The sequence below is a fragment of the Scaptodrosophila lebanonensis genome, unplaced genomic scaffold (genome assembly GCF_003285725.1).
Source record: "Scaptodrosophila lebanonensis strain 11010-0011.00,11010-0021.00 unplaced genomic scaffold, SlebRS2 tig00000043-arrow-pilon, whole genome shotgun sequence".
NCBI classification, from domain to species: domain Eukaryota; kingdom Metazoa; phylum Arthropoda; class Insecta; order Diptera; family Drosophilidae; genus Scaptodrosophila; species Scaptodrosophila lebanonensis.
The window spans coordinates 11268092-11284757 of record NW_022060545.1 but is presented as its reverse complement, the minus strand read 5'-3'; positions in this window follow the sequence as shown (position 1 = coordinate 11284757).

The window sequence follows — 16666 nt, the reverse complement described above, 5'->3', positions numbered from 1 at the left end:
TACTCATGTCAATACAGATACGTTTTGATCCTTTCTACTAAAAATCGATGTATATTTCTGAAAGCTCAATAGATTTAAAAATTATCTATGTACATAAGTATATACATCTGTACACATATTTATATACATATCCATCTACCTATACACGCATATGTATACGCAAATATCAATAAACATAAATCTACTATGTACACTTATGTAAGTACATACATAGCTATGTATACATATATGTATGTGTGTGGACACATGCAGTGCACAAAAATCGCGGAGCAATGACACATTGTTTAACATTTATTTTGCAGATTTTACAAGTACATTGACAATTATGCATACACACACATATACATGGGAGTAAGTATAAATATCACTATTGTTTGTTGACATAAAAATATAATAAATTGAATAAAATATTTTAATTGATATTATGTTTAAACTAAACATTTTTTAGTCGTTATTGGCAACTCCACTGAGCAACGGCGAGACGTGAAAAAATCCAAGCCTTTCTCTGCAGCTGCCAGAGCCGCTCTCTTAGAGAATGTAAAGAAAAAGGAAAAAATAAAAAATCATAGCTGTAAATCAACTTTTGCAACTACATTTGCGAGCGCATTTTATGAAAACGTGCAAATTAATTGTGTTCATTTTTGTTTTTTTTTTAGTTAGTTAATGTACATATGTGCATATATTAAGCCCTTATTGCTATAATATCCACATCCATACTGTTATAAATCTTATTTAATTTGCATGTTTTTTTGTATTTTTTATTTTGCTGCGTTCTCTTTCAAGTCAAAAGAGAGCATTCAGGAGTTTGTACAGCTACTTCATAGGCTTAGTTTTCTTTGATGTGTTGAGCGCGTCGCGTCGCCTGCCGGTTTAATTACAGAAAAATAATAAAAAATGTGTCTATTCTTAATCGAAATATTATTATTAAACAAGTGTCCTTTTAATGTTGCTTCGTTGCATATGAGGGTGCGCTTTATATACACCGTATTGCCGCTTAATCGCGTTTGTCTATGTACGTATGTATATACGTCGCAATTTTTTTTTTCAAGTTTTGTGGTTTAAGTGCTTGTGCATTATAAAAATAAAATATTAATATGTATATACATATGTATGTATGTATATAAAATGTTGGAATGCTCTCTTTGAGAATGTAAAGTAAAAGCAAAGAATAAAAATTCACTGCTGTAAATCGGCTTTTGCAATTGGGCGTCGGAAGGATCACAGCAATGGGGAGCGCATGCAAACGTTATTAGATCAAATTTGTTAGATTCATATATAAACTAAGTTTATTGTTACAAATTAAATTAATTAAAAATGTGGTATAATAAATATAGAGATATTAGGTCCTTTAAATGCGCGCAAATTAATTGTGTTCATTTTTACTGAATTTGCTATCATATTCCCGCCCATGCATTTTCGTGAGCCAGATTCGGCACCAAAAAGTTGATTTACTTTTATTTATCTTATTAGATTTGCCTGTTTTTTTTTATTTCACTGCGTTCTCTTTCAACTCAAGAGAGCATTCATGAGAGCGTGCTTGTGCAGCTACTTTATAGGCTTAGTTTTCTTTGATTTGTTGAGCGCGTCGTGTCGTTTGCCGGTTTGATTGCAGAGAAATAATAAAAAATGTTTATTTTCTTAATTGAAATATTATTATTAAATAAGTATCATTTTAATGATATCGTTGTACATATGTATGTATATTAAGTGCGTTTTATATAAATCGTATTGTCGGCAAAACGCGCCTGTACATACATACATACGCCGCCATTCTTTTTGTCTTTTTTTCAAGTTTTTTGGTTAAAGTGTTTGTGCATTATTAAAATTAAATATACATAAATAAAACTTAATTAAATGGATATTGATGTACATATGCGTAAGTAATCATTAATTTATTGCGTTTTACATTGACCATTTGTTAAAACGAACACGAATAACAGTATAACATACAGATGTATGTATGTATACTCATACATACATATATTTAAGAGTACCTCCTACTTATCGTAAGAGAAGTCATAGTCTGAGTTCGTCTTATTTTTAATTAGTGTGTTATTTATGGAATACAAATCATATACAGTGTAATTTTTTAACTAAAATTTGTATCTCTTGCGGTTTGCATATGCTGTTGGTTATTATACATACAAGTATGTGCATAAATACATATTTTTTAACATACATATCTATGTACATATATCACATTGTTTATTTTTTATTTTTTTTATTTTTATTTTTACCAATATGCTTCTTTACTCCACTTTGAGTGAACTTGGTCTAGAGGTTGCATTTGGTAGAAAATGTAATATTTTTATATCCTTCTACAAACTCAAACCACGCGATCAAAACAATAAACGGTTGTAAAAAAATATGTACACATTGTCATTATATACTGAATCCTTTTATATTCAGTATATAATGACAATGTGTACTAATTTTTGAACAAAAATTCATAGATGGCGCTGCTAAATTTATTTTTCATAGAAAAAATTATAGCCGATATGAGGCGCTTAGCTCCAAAAGACTGTTAATTTGGATGCACCAAACGTAATTTTAATATCAAATTATCTTTTAATGCTGCCAAAAGAAAATTTCATGCAGCTAAGCAATTTATACTGTATAACAGTTTTTCTAATGTATGCTCTTATATTCGCTTAAGAGAGTGACGCTCGCTTTCGTTGCGAATGTGTAGTTGCACATCTGTTGCTGATTGTTTTGCGGCTGGCAACAAAAAATTAAAAGTACCGTCTTGTTTTGCAATTTGTAAGATATATTAGAAAAACACATGAGGTGTAAACATTTAATAATTATTATCTTAGAAAAAGGAATTCATTTATTGTGTGTATTAATTACTATTATTTTTCATGTAAATAAAATAACATTATATTTTAAGTAAATGTAATTTCTTTTTAATATAAATTTTTCTCCTTAATGAATTCCTGCTTCATTTTCTTTCGATTTTATTAAGTTTTGACTGTACTTACATAAGTATGGGCATGCTTTTTGTTAGTGCTGCGATTTATATGTGCTTTAAGTTTTTTTATTTGGATTACATTTTAATTAAATAGTTTTCATTTGTTTATTACAACGTCAGTTGTTTTTAATTGCCGCCCAGTGCAGAACTCTGGCCGCAACTTTTCTACTTTGATGCACTATGTCGTTAGATATCCGGGCCAAGTGCTGATCAGCGTGCCTGCTTCTTATGTTCTGGGACGAACTTTAAATGTCAGCTAGCCTGTCTGCTGTTTCAGACCACTCTCCATACTTCTTCATGATGCCATCTTCATGGCCAAGTTAGCGTTACGCTCTTAAGCAGAGCAAAGTTTTTCAGCATCCAAACATTATTAAGGCCGTTCTGGGCAATTGTGCAACGAACTGCAAATGCGCTCATTGAGCTCGTTTCTGCACATTCCTTTTGCAATTTTCTCGTCTTTATAATAAATGAAGTTTTAATTGCCATGGCTCTTGATTTAATGACAACATTGTTCGTGAGGCCGCACGGACGGCAGGCCAGCGTCTTGCCTCAAATTCGGAATTTCTTTTTGTGGCTTCCTTAACAGTAGATTGCAATTTCAGATAATGCCAACATACATAGCATGCCACAAATTCAACTGTTCGTGATGCTTATCAATGATATATACTATATATGTAATCTGTGTATATATACACAATATAGCTAAGCAAGCTAAAAAATGACTGAAATCAATAGGAAACGCCTCGTCTAGAGGTTTGATCGATAAAGTGGCTCAAATAAAATTTAGAGTCCACATTTTTCCTGCACTCTTCGTGTACTGTTGAATTTTATATTTACTACTATACGTATATGAAATAGTGTAGTTATCTTCGATGTTCATATTGGCTCTATTGAAGAATTAATTTAATATTCCTTTGTCAGGTGTTTCCACGGGGTAATTTATCTAGGAGTATGTATAGAATATTTTCAAAATGCAATTATCTGGTTACCAGTTTAATTCCATTCTAATCTTCTCCGAGTAACGTTAAACTTGTACATGGTTGATATTTTCTGGGAACAACTGCTGTGTATTAGCTCTCCTTAAGAGGGAAGAGTTGTCGCATCTTTGGAAGTTAGACGCATATTAACCAATATATAAACCAGACTTGGTATCCAGATTTTCCTAAGACAGAAAAGTACTAGCTTGTGTTTTTCCCTGATGCACTCCCCACTCCCCCGTTTTAAGAGATAGTTCATAACTCTGGTCATTTATTTTATTTTACTCAAATTCGAAAATTATAGGGTATAGGGGATTTAAAAGTTGAACGTTTTCCGTTCGACTATAGCTTTCCATTCTTGTTATATTTAATAAAACTGTCTGGCGACCATAGCTTAGACCAAACGGTAAAAGCCAGCAAGAACATTTGAATGAAATTCTAGAATCTAATCTAGTGGGCCAAACTCACAAAAATAAAGCAACAACAAATTTTACGAGCAGATTAATTCATTTTTTCTTGCAACGAGGCGTTTTAGACAAATTTTCTCGACATTAATTCGTCTACCTTTCTGCACATTTCAAAGCTACAATGTAATCCTATGAACTTATTATTATTTCGAATTATAACTGTAAGCCCATGCCATTGCTTAGATAACCAGTGACAAGTCGTTAATTTTATTCTAAGCCACAAAACAAATTCAAATATCTACGACAATACATACAAGTACGAGTAAATGGTAAGCCAAAGCTACTCAATCAGACTGTCTACGCTAATTAACTACAAAATGTTGGCTTACCATATTGTGGTCCGCTTTTCGTTTTCTTGCGCTTTCGGTATTTGAATTTGATAAAATATGGAGTGGTTTATTCTAATTAGGCTGTCCGATTAACGTTGTCCCTGAACCGTTGGATGATACAAATCCTGGTTTAAAAATTTGGCAAGCAATGCAAATCGGTTGCCGGTCTAAAGCCGCCGGCTTATCACGACATGACAGTCACAGCTGTTGTCTAGACTAATTGTTGGGCTTGTTGTTTACCACAACATTGAATGTCGTTGGCACACGTTGCGTATGATTAATATTGTGAAAAAGTTGAGTTATTTATTTGTCATACCTTCTACATGCTTACACACTAAATACTTAACTTCGACAATAATGTACGTGACTTGTTCAACTGCGTCGAGGAGTCATTCGTCGTGACGTAGTTGATTGAAATTAATGTCAATAATTTAGTCAGACACGCCCACAACACCCAAACAAACACAATGCGAGGAAAGCTACATATATGAGTATGTACTTTATGTACAATGCTGGTCACCGGATTAAGAACAACCGAAATTTCGAATTATTTAAAAATGGGTAAAATATAATATAAATATAAAATATAAGAGGGTGCCTGTAGGCCAAGTGACGGACTGGCACGACTTTAACTTTCAATACTTGTATGCTTGATTTTCATCAAGCAATCTTCAATTGAATCTCTTTAAGTGTTGCACTTCAAATAAAACTCGTTACTATTGAAACAAGTCTTATTTGCAGACTTGTTGCTTTCGTGTTATTTCCATTCTTCGGTCGATTTTGAAGCAAATTATATACTGCAGTAGAGCACTTTTCACCTCTTCCACCAATTCTTAAGATTGTTCCACCTATAATGCCTCAGAGATCAGGATATTACGATTAGCGAATCAAATAGAGGGGTTTAGTTTCAACTGATCCCGAAAGCAAAAGATAAATCTTCATATACTTTTATTCAAATAACAATGTTCCCATTCAAATGTTGAGCAGTGTATACAAATATGTATATAGTATATATTGTATTTGTATGCTTTGAGGGCATTGGCAGGCGTCGTTAATCGAAACGCATAAATTTAAAGCTAATCAATTTATTGCTGTGCATGCCACAAATTGTAAAATCTCTACACAAACAACAAATTACATGTGGAGCGTGGTGTCTGTTTCGTTTTTTCTCGCCTTTACAACGCAGAGAGGCGCATTAAAAAAACGAAACATATTGCGCCTCTTGAAGATTTGCATGTTTAAGCCACCTACAGAGCAGTGAAGAAGTCCTTCCTTTTGTGTATTTTGGGTAAACTCGTGTGCGTGAAAACTCGCTTTCATAGCTGAATTAAATTCACACACACACAATCAGACAATGGAGGGCACTTGCCACTCGAGACACGCTTCAACAAACACATACGGTTTGTAGCTTCTCCTATCCATATGTGTGTGTGTGTGTTTGCATGTGTGGGTGTGAAGTTCAATTTCAATGCCTACTCGGCGGCCCCCCCTTCTAATTTCCTTTATCGAGTTTACGATTGCCAGGCAATGTCATCAACTCGACGCGGATATGTTTTGACTAAGGCCAACAAAATGGCAGTCCCATTTGTCTCAGTGCGTGTGCTGTGGTTGTTGTTGTTGTTGTTATTTTTGTTTCCTTAGCAGTCGAATTTTATATCGGTTTGATTTACAAATTATTTACATGGCAGACAAATGAGTTTGGTTTTATTTTTAGTTTTGGGTTCTCTGATAAATCGGTGGGCATAACATAAAATTGTTGCATAAATCTACGAATATCGGTCGCATATAACAGCACAAAATGGCCACCGGGTCGAACTACACTAGTTGACAAAATTGCAGCCGATTCTCATGATTTTTATACCCCGTACCCGTAGGGTAAAAAGGGTATATTAGGTTTGTGCGAAGTATGTAACATGCAGAAGGAAGCATCTCCGACCCCATAAAGTATATATATTCTGAATCAGCATGACGAGAGAAATCGATCTAGACATGTCCGTCCGTCCGTCCGTCTGTCCGTCCGTCTGTCCGTCTGGATGAACGCGAGGATCTCAGAAACTATAAAAGCTAGAATAACCAAAGTTGGCATCCAGATTCTCCTAGGTCCGAGAAAGGACGAGTTTATTTTATTTTTTGGAATACCCCCCCCCCCCCCCCCCCCCCCCCCCCCTTCCCCCGCTACAGAATTTCGTCAATAGCGTCCACATTTCAAATGCTACCTAAACCAAACTTTGCACACATAATTTATATCTACTGTTGTTCAAAATTTTATTTAATTCGGTCAATTCTAAGAAAAGTTATTAGCGAAACAAATTCTCGCCAGTACAACCTCCCAGAACTGCAGCAACAAGTTCGCTCTTCTTCTTCCTCTTTTTGCTGCTGCTATGGGCGCATATAACTCAATGACGGAAGTTTACCTGGGTACAGGGTATTACACTGTCGGGCTTGCTCGACTGTAGCGTTCTCTCTTGTTATTAATGTAGTAAACAAAAAATAGTTGTTTTTTTTTGCGAATAATATAAAAACGCAGCTTTCTTAATACACATATTTACATATAGGAAGAGTATAAGACGTTAAATATAAGATGCCAAGGAAAACGTTAAATGACTGGTCAGGGCATTTGGATTGCGCCCCGATTGCTTCTCTATTCAAAAACGCAAGCAGGCTCCCGCGGTAACGTAAACTAAATTAGGACCATGTTTCGAGTGCTGGTACTTAAGAAATACTCATTTATTGACACTTGAATTTGTTAACTATTTATTAGCAACATTTAAAAGTGCAATTACTATCACTTAGTAACAAACAATTCCTTTTACAAGTCTGTGCAGCTCTTGCTCTCCACATGAGAATGTGTGAGAAAAGCGATTGTAATTAATTAATTGGACTATTGGCAATTGGGTGGCATCGAAATTACTGTTAAGTAGTGCAACGAGTTTTGAAAATGCCATGGATATGGTGCCCCGAAATGTGTTGTGTGGGCGGAGTAACCTTTCAAGCAATGCGCATTTTCCCACGCGCCTTTCATGGAGCACATTTTGACATTTTTCCAAAGTGCAGGCAATGTGTGGCACAGTTGCCAGCAAAGTTATTTTCTCTGCATTTGTCGCTAAGCCATTCCCCTCCCGCCCTGTGTCTGAATGCCTCCCCGTATGTCTGCGTCTTAGTATGGCCGCCTGCATGGCGCTCAGCTGCGACAACAGAGACAATGGAGCGCCAACTGCTGGCTGATGGCAAACAGCACACGACTCTTATTCACGTTTTGCGTAAGCCAAGAATAATATAAATGTGTGGGCTAAAAGAGAAAATCCTGGCACAGAGACAGCAGTTTTTGGCAGCCATGTAGATGATCACGTTTTTGTGCAGTTCCAAGTGGTTGTTGATGTCGTAGTGGTTGTTGCGTGTGTTATTGTGGTTGTCGGAATTGTTAACGTGTGTTCATAATTCAGCAGCAACGCACAAAAATGTTGGCAATGCAATGCAAGCAGCCCAAAAGCAAAAATCTCAACCGCCACAAACACACTCTCCTCACTCTTGTATACCCTTTACGCTCAACTTTTTGATTCATTTGTAATTTTGATTTGGATGGTTACTTAATTAGTATTACTTAATTACTTAACTGATATTACCCTACTCGTTAATAACTGTCTGCATTATGGCTGGAAAAGGCAAATTAAAAAATCAATTTGACCAAATATTTCCTATTTTAATTATTGTATCATTGTATTGCGATTCTTACCTGATGGCCCAAACATTTGCAAAGATATTAAGTTCGGGGCTTTGGGGAGGCCAGAGGAGAACAGTCTGAATTAAGTCCTTCAATAATTATCGTGTTGTAGAATCCAGTATTTTCCTGAACTAAATGCATGGTCATTTAAAATTTCCACATTCCAAACTAAATCCATAGTATGACGGACATCCTCATCACAAGTTCATTTGCTTCTATTTTTTGCTTCTGCATAGATCAACACCCCTTTTTTGCAACTCACATTCAACTGCAACAACTTAAAGCTCCTTTCGCGGATTATGTGCATACGTTCAAAAAGAACTTTTAATTAGTATATATACTAATGTCGAAACGAATCTTTGATATTGATTCTATATGCATAGAACAAAAGGCAAAAAATAAGCAGATATATGGACGGTCATTTGCTTATGCTGGTCAAAAAAAACTACATCTTTGGGTTTGCCTCGATTTCTTCTGCATGTTACACACGTTACGAAACTATTCAGTATACTGTTTGTGGATAGAGTAAAAGAACACAAAACTGCGTATTGCTTTCAGCCTTGTGAGTGGTCGTGTGGGTGTTCTTTAAGTTTTGTATTGTCGTCACAGTCACAAACTCACACACACACACACACACACACACTGGCATTCTTATGCTCAAATACACTTATCAGCTAGTTTATGGCAGTTGGTAACACACAAACGCTTCCAGCGAACGCACAAGTGATTTTACTTAAAGTCATGAAGTTGAAAGTTGCTTGGTGGTCAGCCCAGTCTGACGTCTAAATAACATTTTCAGCAATGCTAAAAATAGCAACATCTTTTCATTTATAAAATATGCAAATGGAAGCTCTTGCCTTCGTCATTCTTTTACATAATATCATATCTTAATACATATCACCCATATATATACTTGTATATATAGAAGTGTGCGAGGGCAGTTTATAAAACCTTTGCACATGAAAAAATTAATAATAAAAAAGCCATATAAAAAGGGTCTTTACCATACTAAGTATATAAGAGTACTAACCTAAGGAGTTCATCGAAAATCCTGCGATTTGGTGGCGTAGTGCTGAAGTGAAATTATTTTACAATACTTCGAATTGGCCGATTTGGATAAAATTTGAAACAAAGTAGGGAATTATATATTATTCACGTGTCCAAGTTTTTTATGTATTCGTTGCTTTGAAATTATGGAGGGGAAAAATAAAATAAATACGTGTTGCCTGGAGATAAGAAGAGCCTACATACCAAGTTTGGTCAATATGGGCTGAGCCATTTTCGAAATTCAGGTGTTCATACAAACAGTCGGACGGACATGTGCAAATCCATTTCTCTCGCCATTCTGATTAAGAATATATGTATATACTTGTATATGTATAAATATGTAGATAAAGTTATTCATGAAAAGGTAATGATTTAATCACTAATGCGTATCTGAATATGTCCTAGTCTTCCCAGTGAATTTTTGCTTGTGATATTCTGTTTGTCAAGAATTTATAGCTTACAATGAAATGAAATACATGTGCAAACTAGCAAGTTAAAACAACTATGAAGTGTCAGAAATATTAAACCTTCCGAATTGATAAATAAAGGGTTGTGCGTATATGCGTTATCCAAACTAGCAGGTGTCTGAATTATCGAACTTTCATGGGCGACAAAGAAAGCTATTAGTTGTGCGCTGCTAAACAAAAGTAATCCAAAATTACGATGTGTTTCAAATTATTAACTTAAAAATGTTTTATTAAAAAAACTGAGTATATTTCATCTCATTCTAAATACATATTGCATGCTTATAATTTAGGATAAAAGTACATACTCGTAAAAATGTCAAATAATTTTTATGTTTGAAATGTTATTGCCTTGTAGCGTTATTTTTATGCTAACGCTCTTGTGAGCATCTTATGGTTCACTCACGACTTTGATTCACCCTCGTGTAGCCGACAGCACAATTTGCTGCCTGGTACGTGATTTCCTCGAAAACTGTTGAGTCAAAAATTGGTCGCACTTTAAAGACAGTTATTTTTTGTACTTTTTTCTCGGTGGAAGAAAGTTGCGCACAAGCATAAAGTGGCGATAAGCCAGAATGGCGTTCAGTATTAGATTTTGCTTTAAAAGTTTTGAAGGTCTGCTCTTTAATGGTGCTCCCACGCTGTACTTATAGTAGAAAAGTATCCTAAGCTGATTTGCTTAAGCGCTTCGTTCCACTCAATATACACACAAGTAAGAGAAAGCTGGAGAATTGGTGACGGTGTCAATAATTTGACAAGTCGGTCACTACAACTGGATGTCGGGGATGCGGATGCGCTTAAGTCACTTTTGAGTTTTTACTCATTTCCTGTGCGACTGTGGCAGCTGAAAGTCGCCACAACCCAAAGTGAAAGTTCAGTCAGCGCGTGTTTCCGCTTAAAAGTTTTTCCTTGAAACTGATGTACAAAATGCACATCCCACTGATTGACTGGCAGACTGACTGACTGACTGACTGACTGGCTTGCTTGCTTACTCGATTGTTAAGTGGCAAGGCAAGACTAATTACAATTAAATGACAACAATTCACAATTTTGTTGCCTGTAGTCGAAACTTAGCTGGCTGATAACATTGATGAGATTGAAGCGTTCTTTGTTGTATATATCAGATTACGCATACGCCACGTTTACAATGTTCACAACGTGGCCGTCAAATGCGCAGCAGTTCCGTAAAATAGCTTGTAAGCAGCCCTTAAATTGAATTCCTTACAATTGAAAACAATGCAATGAGCTGCGCACTTTAGAGCCACAAGAGAAGAAAGAAAATTCGATACAATTTTGCTGTCAGCACAGCACATGATGTCAACATTGTTGTTGTTCTTATACTTGGCACTAAAATATACTGAAGGAAATGAACATGAATTGGAATAAAAGCAATTGAAATTTGCCAAACTTGTTTACAATAAGTATCGATATGACCATTCATTTCCAATAAATTGTGAAATTATTGTCGAAGAATGAACAACAAACACACACACGTATATACAAACCGATTGAAATTGAACTTAATGTTGTGCTATTTGTAAGCTTTGCGGCTTGCCACAATCAATATTTGTATTAATTGCAAAAATGGATTTATAATTTGTGGGCGTTGCATTAAATTGCAAGAAATCGTATTAACTCTTCTACGAGTACTACAGTTTAAAATACTTTTGACTTTGATGTGGGTTGTGCCTCAATAAACAAATTGCACATATACATAATTACTATTGGCATGCCCCTGACCCCAACTCCTTCAACTGACCATGATTTAAGCGCCTTTTGCTTCTCCGACGCCTGCTTACGTTCAAGGTCCGCCACTTCGAAACCTTTTTTGTTTGTCCTGTTTGTCTGATAACGGTCAAGTCTTTTTTTTCTGTCAAACGGAGTTTTGATAAAAGCAAGCAAATGAAATTTCTTGCCCCGCCAACATGCCCCAGAGGATTGGTCAATGCCAAAAATTGTCGGCTAGCATTCACAAAAATTTCAATTAATGCAGAGTGGCAACCAAACGACATATTGAACACAAAACAAAAAAATTCTCCAATCACCGTGGGGAAGTTGAAAAAATATAGTACAATAAAGTATTTCATAAATTCTTAATATTTCAAAATGGAACTCCATGTTCAATATTTCATTTAATACCAAAAAAGCTTTTTTTTTGTAATTAAATAATTAAACTAAAAGTAAAGCTTTAGATAGCTTAAACCATCCAATTATACACATATGCAATGTTATTTGAAAATATTTGTAAGCTTAAGGCAAACATAGCAATCCATTGAATCTGGCGAATACTTTTACATTACTATACATTCAAAGCATCAAGGACATCTGTATGCCAGGAATGGTGTTCATAACATGTAAAGGCTTGAATAAAACATAAATACCAATCGATAGACATAATACTGTTATGTGATAATGTTTGAGTGTAGAGGGATCTGTTGAATAATAATAAATGAATATTAACATGCCCGTATTATTTAAATATCGTGAAAATGGAATAAATACATTTTGTATGTACAATTAAAATTACAAGGGAATTTATAGTATATTTTTAGGGTGCAGCCTCATGTTTTGCTTCACATTCAAAGAAGGAAGATAAATTTGAAGCGATATATTAAATAAATTCAAATAATCAGGCATTCGAATGTATATAAAACAATCATATTTATGGGTAAAATTGTAGAACAACCTTTAATTCAGTTAACTGACAGGCATTACATAATTAAATAGAAAACATTTAAGCCCGAGGAAAATTTCTTCTACTTTCGCGCTCTTTAAGAATTTGAACACATAGTTTAAATATAAATTATTTATTTAACAACTAAAACCCACTGTGTAACTGTCAAGAGATTGGTGTATCTTTAGTGGTGTGATAACTGCCAGTTTTGTTGCCGCTTCGTGTACATTGAGATTTTTAAAATTTTGTCCATGTCTGGCAATTAGTTTTTGTTGGCAATTTCTGGCGCCGACCAATGGCTTTCTGCAAACTTAAGCGGCTTAAAGGCATGTTTCGTATCTGGTCCGGCAAATCAATTAATAGGCTGACTGTCAGCGTGTTCAGGCTGATAAATATGCCATAAAGATGCGTCAACATAAAATTGCATGCCTGAAATTGCTGAACAAAGTGCCGAAAGTACAAGAAATAAAATGAAACAGCAACCTATAAACTGCTTAGAAAATTTAAAGGCCACATAAACTGTCATAAACTCTAAAGCATGGTAGTGGCAGTGGCAGTAGCAGGAGTGGCGACAAAAAATGTTGCCCAAGAATTTTAGCTCGAGCTACATACGTTGTTGTTGCAACGGCTTGCTGGGCGCTTTTTGTATTGTGGCCCGCAGGCGATTGTGGCACAACGCAGTCCGTGAGGCAGTCGAAGACAAGCTGTTGCCGGTCGAGTTGGTCGGCGGGGCCCATTGTGTCTATAACCCTTTGCTGCCAGCCACATATCAAGCACATTTTCACAGCGGACGCACACACTTCTTCCCCAGCAGGGGGTGATGGGGGCTTGCCATTTTCACGCCTGCAGCTTTCATTAGTTCAATGTCAATGTTGTTTTTTGTGTTTCTCGAGCTGTGGGTGTGCTACACGGAAGAAAACGCATCAATTTTTGCTTTTTTGGTCAATGTGAGCTTCTCCACATTTAATCGTTATTATTGGATAACAATTGGAGGGTTTTGGGTTTATGTTTAGGAATGATGAAACACTTCTGGGTTAAAACAATTGTATACTGCACCTAAATGTTAGTTAAGCCAGTGTATTGTTTTCAAAGAGGCCCACAAATGTTCAGCCTTAGCTTGGGTTGTGAAAAATTCACAAATTAATTTCCTTCCTTTTACAACTGCTAGAGTAATCCTACAAGACGAAACACTGAAGCCGAGTTTTGAATACCCCTTTACCAATCGAATGTACATGTTTAGCATGTTGAGATGATTCATGATCATCCTTATCCTTATGAACACTAAGAACTTTCACCCACAACAAAAATGCACACATAATTTCGTATGTAGGCTTACCCCTCATACCTACAAGTTTATTATTTACTTCATATATATAGTACTTCAGAGACTTACTAATTTATATAGCTGCCATAAATCCATATGTTACAACATAGTTTATAGTTGTTTGATGGGTTCAGGGAGCTCAAGAGTGAGAGTGGTACGACCTTATCGCGTTACTCTATCTATTGTAGATCGATTGCAGTTCGAGAACCTACAATTAATAAATCAGATAACATTTTCCATTGGTTTCAAGTTCAGGCGAACTTCTCGTGCTTTAATGCGTAAAAATCATTTTTAAAGTTTAATAAACAATAAAATAAAAAAGGAAAATGAACTGTTTAGGTTTGGATTTCAAAAGCCACACAAATATTGCAAATAATTAAAATATTCAAAAATATTACAAATGAATATTTATTTCATTTTTGTCTGTAAGAGTTTGAATTATCAATTTGAGAGTTGATAAATTTTCGAAGCTGCCTTTACTAACGCACTAAATATCTCCGCAAGAATTCCAATTCTGTCTGTGTACCTTTCCTCATGCCCCAATCCTACTTCTGACCTATTTAATGCTTGTTAGTTGCTTGGTTTTTAATTTTAAGCGCACCTTGTCTGACTGTTCTCTGTTTACCTGTGGAGAAAATGAGCTGCAGGTGCGGATGAGGAACATGCAGCTCAGCAGGTCTTTGATTAAATGTGACCTCCATGGTGCTGCATCTGAAATGTGCAAATTAAAATGGTTTTTCATGTGACACACAGACACACACACCCACACACAAAATCACAATACAGCAAATCAAGCGAAAAACAATTTTCTGCCAGCTGACGAGAGCAGTAAATGTGTATGTAAACGGATACGTAAACCCTCTGTGTATATTCAGGAAATGCATTAGCCCTAGCTTCAGGCTAGTCCAGATGCCAGGAGCAGGACCTGAGTATCCATTAGATACATTTATTGTTCATTTTTTGTTGCCTTGGCAAACCATTACCAAAAATATAAAAGCATTTGCATTAACAACCCCGCACGCTAAGCAACGTCTCAATTGAGAAGCATGCCTATACATATACGAACATCTGGGTGCCAACTTTGTTAATTGCACGACTCATTGGTCAGTTTTCAGCGATGAGAACAAGCATCGATTGAATTGCAAAGATTGTGGCACAGCTTGTGCTATTTCCTGTACCCGAATGCTTGATGGGTATACTAGAAAGTTTAAAGTCTAGCTACCAGACAGTAGGAAACGTGGCAGACTCCAAGTTATAGGTGCACATATCGATAAAGGGCGTAGGCAGGAGGGGCAGAAGGGGCAGAAGGGGCCGTTGTCCCCCCTAAAAATGTTTACATATAAAGTCGACCACACGTTTATTATTATCACGCACTATTTGGCCTTAAAATGGAACTGAGTTGGATTTGTTGGAGTTTTTTCATTGATCGTATGCATAATTTTTTTTTAAAAGCCGCGTGCATTATTTAATCAAAATTTTAATTTTTTCAAAACCAAACGATAGGTTCAGAACTCGCTCAGAACTTTCAACTATTTATTTCAGTGTAGACATCAAACTTAATACCAACAACTTATAATAACTTGTAATAATCAAAATTGTATTCATTATATGAAAAACCTCATTAAACTTTGAAGTTTTACCAAAATTGGTCAGCTATATAATATGCATAGTATAGCTGTATAATATGGAGAGTATAGGTAATTCTAAGTTTGTTGAAAATCGACTTACTATGTTTGAACGATCAATTCAAAAATCACTCTAAGTTCTGATAAGTCTCCCGTTAATTTTTGTATAATGTTGGTATTTGTAAGCTTTTTATAAAAATGTTGCCATATAAAGTAGGCCACACGTTCACCTTAAAATGGAACTGAGTTGGATTTGTTGAAGTTTTTTCATTGATTATATGCATACATTATTTTTTATATGCATCGTGCATTACTTAATCAAAATTTTAATGTGTTGGCCCCCTGCTGCGTACGCCCTTGAAGATAGGTACTGGGTATCCAAAAGTCGACATTCACATTTTACTCGCCTCTAGTGGATGCCTGTGTCGCCCCTTCAAATACAATTAGCAGTTTGATTCTTTTTCTGTGCAATTTGTAAATTTAAACACAATTTTTTAATTTAAAATCAACTCGAATTTACAAGTCATCAAAATGGTAGCGTCAAAAAAGAAATTCAATAACAACGCAGCGAGTAAACGAGCTGCGATGTGAGGTTATTGGACTTGGATATGCCCTGTAGAACTTTATTTATTTGCTTATTTTTGAGAGTTAGCTTCCCATTCGATTAAAGCTGTAAAAAAGTCGAAAAGTGGCGTAATTATCGACGATTCATAAGTAGTGAGGCCAATGTATTTGCAACAGCTATTTGACTTTTTAATAAAAAAATATAAAAATAATTTACAATGTAAAGTGATTTCAAAAAAGGCAACGTTTTTTCATCAAATTTCTTACCAATTATCAGTAGTTTTTTCTATGAAGTCCTAATTATAAATGACTGAGTATTAAACCTGCAAATTATTTGCATGATCGTGATATACGATGGTGGAAAATCAATATGCCTCTGGCTAAAGGGGTGCTAAAGCGATGAAACTAAATATCATTCCCAATAACGATAACAACAACAAGAAGAGTAGCAACAACAACCAATTGCGAAGCAATAAAGCGCATAGTTTGTTAAGCCCTTTGAC